The sequence below is a fragment of the Solanum tuberosum genome, unplaced genomic scaffold (genome assembly GCF_000226075.1).
Source record: "Solanum tuberosum cultivar DM 1-3 516 R44 unplaced genomic scaffold, SolTub_3.0 scf00299, whole genome shotgun sequence".
Taxonomy (NCBI): Eukaryota; Viridiplantae; Streptophyta; class Magnoliopsida; order Solanales; family Solanaceae; genus Solanum; species Solanum tuberosum.
This window is the reverse complement of record NW_006239224.1, coordinates 458387-463508: the sequence shown is the minus strand read 5'-3', so window position 1 is coordinate 463508 and position 5122 is coordinate 458387. Positions and strand designations below refer to the sequence as shown.

Sequence of the window (5122 nt, the reverse complement as noted above, 5' to 3'; positions counted from 1 at the left end):
GAGAACAAGACTACAAATGGGCCAAGATTGGCAACATGACAACAGTAACTCATAGGTGTTATAAATCCATGACATGACATGCTATGCATTCTACTCCCGAGCTATAATCGGGAGGTATGGGGCATATTGCCTATATTTATACGTATGAGATACAGATGGACACAAGTTGGCGAATATGATCCCAGTTCGCTACCGGAAGGCACCACCATTGCTAGCACTTGGTTGGGTATGACATGCATTTGCATCTATATATATATTTATTCATAACATACGATTATACGAGCATACCGTGCATATTTAAATAGTAGGGGGCCAAATGTCAACCATGGAGATTATATGAGTTTTAGTTTCAGGTGGTATCTCTATTACCCTTTTATTGTAAATATTTGTAAATCTACTTTCCGCTTTACATACTAGTACATTTTTATTCGTACTGATGTCCCTTTGCCTGGGGACGCTACTTTTTGTTTCGTGCGAGCAGGTACAGACATGGATTCTAGATGATCCACCCGTTAGGATTCAGGTTCAGCTGTGAGTTGGTAAGCTATATCTTATCCTGGGGCTATCAGAGGATGTTTACTTTTGTTGTACAGTTTGGGTATAGTCGGGGCGTTGTCCCGACAGTGCTTATATCACTCATAGAGGCTATTGTGGACATAGTATTCTGGGTTTCTTTCAACAGCTTCCAGTTTCTAGCCACATAGGCTTGGCATGTATAGATAAGTCTGTATATGTGTATGTCCTGAATTTTGGCCTCATCGGCCAACTAGTACTTTGTTATTCTTTTTGGTTTTTCTACCTTTGTCTATATGAGTTGTTATTCAGGTTATGACCCTAATGGTTCGGGATTAATATTTTAGATGTTATGCTGCCCGATCTTCTAGGTCCACAGTGGAGTCAATTGGTATGTTTCAATGGCTAACTCGATTGCATAAGGTATCGAGTGCCAGCCACGCCTTCCCTGATTCGGGGCGTGACATGTCATTACTGCCGGGGGGATTTACGTCACTATAATATTATTACTATTAAATAATACTGCTAATAAATTTTTTTCATCATTTATTTGACTGTCTAGAATATCACAACTCACGTGACAAAAGAAAGTATTTTCTCTCTCTCCATCACAACTCACAAGCTTCATTTCCATCCTCATCTTTTACTTTAATGAAGTGTTTTTTCTCTCTCCATCTCTTTTCTTATCTTTTGGTTTTCTCTTCTTCTAATCAAATGCAGACTCAATCAAATTTTATGAAATTCAAAGAGGAAATTCATGGCGGAGCTCATTTCAGGATGATTTTTGCTAAAATTGAATCTTCACCACTTTTCAAGTTTGAGTTAGGGCAGTACGGTACTCTTTTTGCTTCTCTTAGTTCTTATTTTTTAACATACCCTGTAAAGACATTTTGATTTCTGAAATTTGGTATTTTTATTTGATTTTTCTATCAAGCTTTCAAATTAGTGTTTATCTAATTTGCATTTTTGAACCTTTGTCTTTCATGGTAGCTCAAGTTTAGTAGATGATGGGTTTGGGTGTCAAAAAATGTGTCTGTGGATTTTCTGTTTCACCTAAAATTCATATATATTCCTCTGACAAGACTATTGGACTGCTATCATTATAGCATGGTTAATTAACACCAACGAGTCATGAAGATCAAACAAATGTTTGTATAGGACTTGAATTGAATCCTGCAACTTGGGTTCGACAAAAGTATTTCCTTGGTGGAATAGTGAATTTCATAATGAAACTTCAAACTTGATTTTCCGAACGTCGTAAGGTTTTACATATTCTTGTTGCATTTTTAAAGTAGAAAAAGTGTGTTCTTTCACTTGAAGATTATCATTTGTTGATATCTCTCTTTATAGTTGTTTGTTATGGGCATGCTTTCAGTATATCTCTATCTGTAAATATTGTTGTCTGCAAATCAAATTATATAGAAGCATTACAAAAGAGAGGATGATTTAGTTCAAGTTACGATCAAGAAGAATAAAAGGTAATTTTTAAGTTGCATTCAGTTTTAAAAGGAAAAACACAATCATTTACATATCACCAAAACATAATCAACTTTAAAGTCATAAAAGAAGAACTAAATCTAAACTCATGTCTGTAATGTCATTGGATTTTTGTAACATCTTATTAAAGGGACAATTTTCTTTTGAGCTCGCAGATCACTTCTTACTCTCTTGTTATTTTGAGAAACCGCTTCTTGTAATTTTGACACTGGGACGTACTGCTTTCCCATTTTCTCGATGATGAGTGGTTTTATACCTTCTCTGGAATGCTCACCAATTTCTTCTGATATGAATGCAGAACTCCTCAATTGTTCTTGGGTACCCTTGTCTGATTAAGTTGATCGATCTACAATATATAAAAAACGAATAAATAAGCCAGCTAGTAAGATCAAATACATACAACATAAGTAGACAACAAGAAAGATAATTATAGTTTGTTCTATCACAAATGAGGAACTGAATTGCCTTGATGCCACATTCTCAGTAATAGTGCTTGAAACCTATAATAGAATCACATTTTAGTACTATTACTGTTGATGAGTAGAACCGATTTATGCGATTACTTACTTCTGTTGCATTACTAGGTGTAGAAGAGCCTTCCTTTTCGACTTGCTGATGAATTTGTTGATGTAAAGCTTCAGATTGGTTTCTTCCCATAAGAACTGGGCATTTTCTACTATTATGTCCTATGTTTCCACATGATCCTCACTTCTTTTTTCTACCTTTTCTTGATGCTTTTAACAAGGTAAGCTTTCTAGAATCTGATTCTTTTTGCGTTGTCTCATCAATTCCTCTCTTCCTCAGTTTTTGGGTCTACCTGGTTGTGCCTTATATATGGGGGGCAATGGTGGTTCTATCCCTATCGTAGGCCATTGATCAAAACTGACAATTGGCAATATGGATGGGTTATAACTCTTCATGTGCTGCTCAACTATATAGCATTCATGAACATACATTTCAGGCTCATCTTTTTTAACCCATGTAGCTGCAATAGCATGATGACAAGGTATTCACGTTAATTCCCATCTCGTACAAGAACATATTTTCTCCTTAAGATCAACAAAGAATAGTCTACGATGAATGTCCTCAATTTGATAGTGAAATTGATCATATTTAGTGGATATACATTCAGCAACTTTAACCTTATTTTTCTCTAGCTTCAATATGATCTTTGGACAAATTCTCAGACAATACTTCATCATTTTATCTCCGTTCTTTTGAATACTAGACATCATGTAGATCCTAATTGATTCAATCATTGTCCAAATATGCTTGTCTCTTACATAGTACACTATTGAATGACTCACACAGATTATTTAATAACACATCACACTTTCGAAAAGAAGAGAAAAAAGCCCTTGACCAGTGAATAGGGGGCTTATTAGTGAACCATTCAAGGGATTTTGAATCTAATTTTCTCATTTCTTCCATATGGTTAAAGAATTCAGCTTCTGTAGTTGCCCTGGCAGTTTTCCATAGGACATCTTTCAACGCTTGTCCTCCAACACCTTCGGTCTTGAAATTGTTGTGCAGATGTCTAACACAAAATTCGTGTGCAACATGTGGCATTGTATCATCAAATGCTGGAATTAAACATTTTTGCTTATCAGAAATGAAAGTCCAAGCAAAAGGATTTCGTGAAATGCCTTGATCCTTGTCAAGAAGTGTAAGAAACCAACTCCATGATTTCTTTAGTTCACCTTCCACTATTGTGAATGCAATAGGATAATGTTGTCGTTTCCATCAATGCCTACTGCTGTCAATAGTTGGCCCCCCTGTTGGTTCCCTTTCAAATGGCATCCATCTATTCCTATTATGGGTCGACAGCCAGCTAAAAACCCCTGTTTACAAGCTACAAAACACACATAGAGTCTTAAAAATCTCTTTCTACCATTGACCATTATTTTTGAATTTTTGTCCAACTTTAAAATACATGTAGTCCCTGAATTACTCCTCCTTAGCTCAGCACAATAATCCCACAACATCTCAAATTGCTCTTCTTTAGTCCTTGTAATTAGATCTAATGCCTTCCTCTTTGCCATATAAGCTTGATTTCGTGAAATGGTACAATTATGAGACCTCATCACATGAGCTTGAAATTCTTTCACACCCCAATTTGGATTAATTTTAAACTCTTCCACATACTTCTTAGCTAAAAATCCAGAGTCAATAGTCTTGTTATCTCTTTGATTACCACAGGAATGGTCAGGACCTATTATCTTGATCATGAAAGACTCATCTTGATTAGCCTTTGATGCGAATATGAATCATTTGCAACTTGACACCTTACAAGTTGCCCTAGACCTTGTACTTTCACTCTTTTTAAATCTAATATCCTTTTTTTGGATAACAGCATGCACTTCAACTGCCCATTTGGATTCTTTGCTATTACTGAAAATCATATGAAGTGCAAACTTAAATTTTGGATCCTCCAAATCCCTAGTTGGATTGAAAACAATGGATCTTTTACGATTTTCATCGTCAGAATCTCCATGTAAACTCATCAATTCCTCATCTGATGAAGCGAAGTCATCTCTTGAGTGTCACTGGGAAACATAGCCAACATATTTGAGGTAACTCCATGCTCAACATTCTTTCCTTTGGGTTGATTATCTCTACTTTTTCCACTAACACCAACCCACTCTACGGTAGAGTTGATGGATTTATCAAAATTCATGTCAGCTTTTTCTAAGGAATAATCAGAATCATGAAATTACTCACATTCTTCAGTTGTCGAATCACTCTCATCGTTTTTCTCGATTACATCCACATCTTCATCATGTAGTAATGGGCTACCCTCGTAATCAACCACATCATAGTTCCATTGATCCTCATTTGTGTGCTCGACAAATATCTCCACCTCTTTATTCTCAGTAATTTCATAAAAAATGTTATATATATTTAAATCAGTTGATAAAAGTCTTATACCTGTCTCAAAATAAGGTCCAAACTTAAACCAAAATTTCACTTTTCTATCATTGACTTTCAACTTTTTCATTCACTGCCTCATCTGAATGATAGAATTTTCTTCTCACTTGCAATAGTCATAATAAGCTATTTGTCCACTAACATAGTCCATCTATGGTTCAAACACCCATTGACCCTTATAGTG

The 5122-nt window shown here is 35.6% G+C and overlaps 1 pseudogene; it reads right to left on the bottom strand.

Annotated features, from left to right (window-relative positions):
• Positions 1-3022: 3022 nt before the first annotated feature.
• LOC102589160 (uncharacterized) lies at positions 3023-4577 on the bottom strand (annotated as a pseudogene).
• Between the last annotated feature and the right edge of the window lie 545 nt (positions 4578-5122).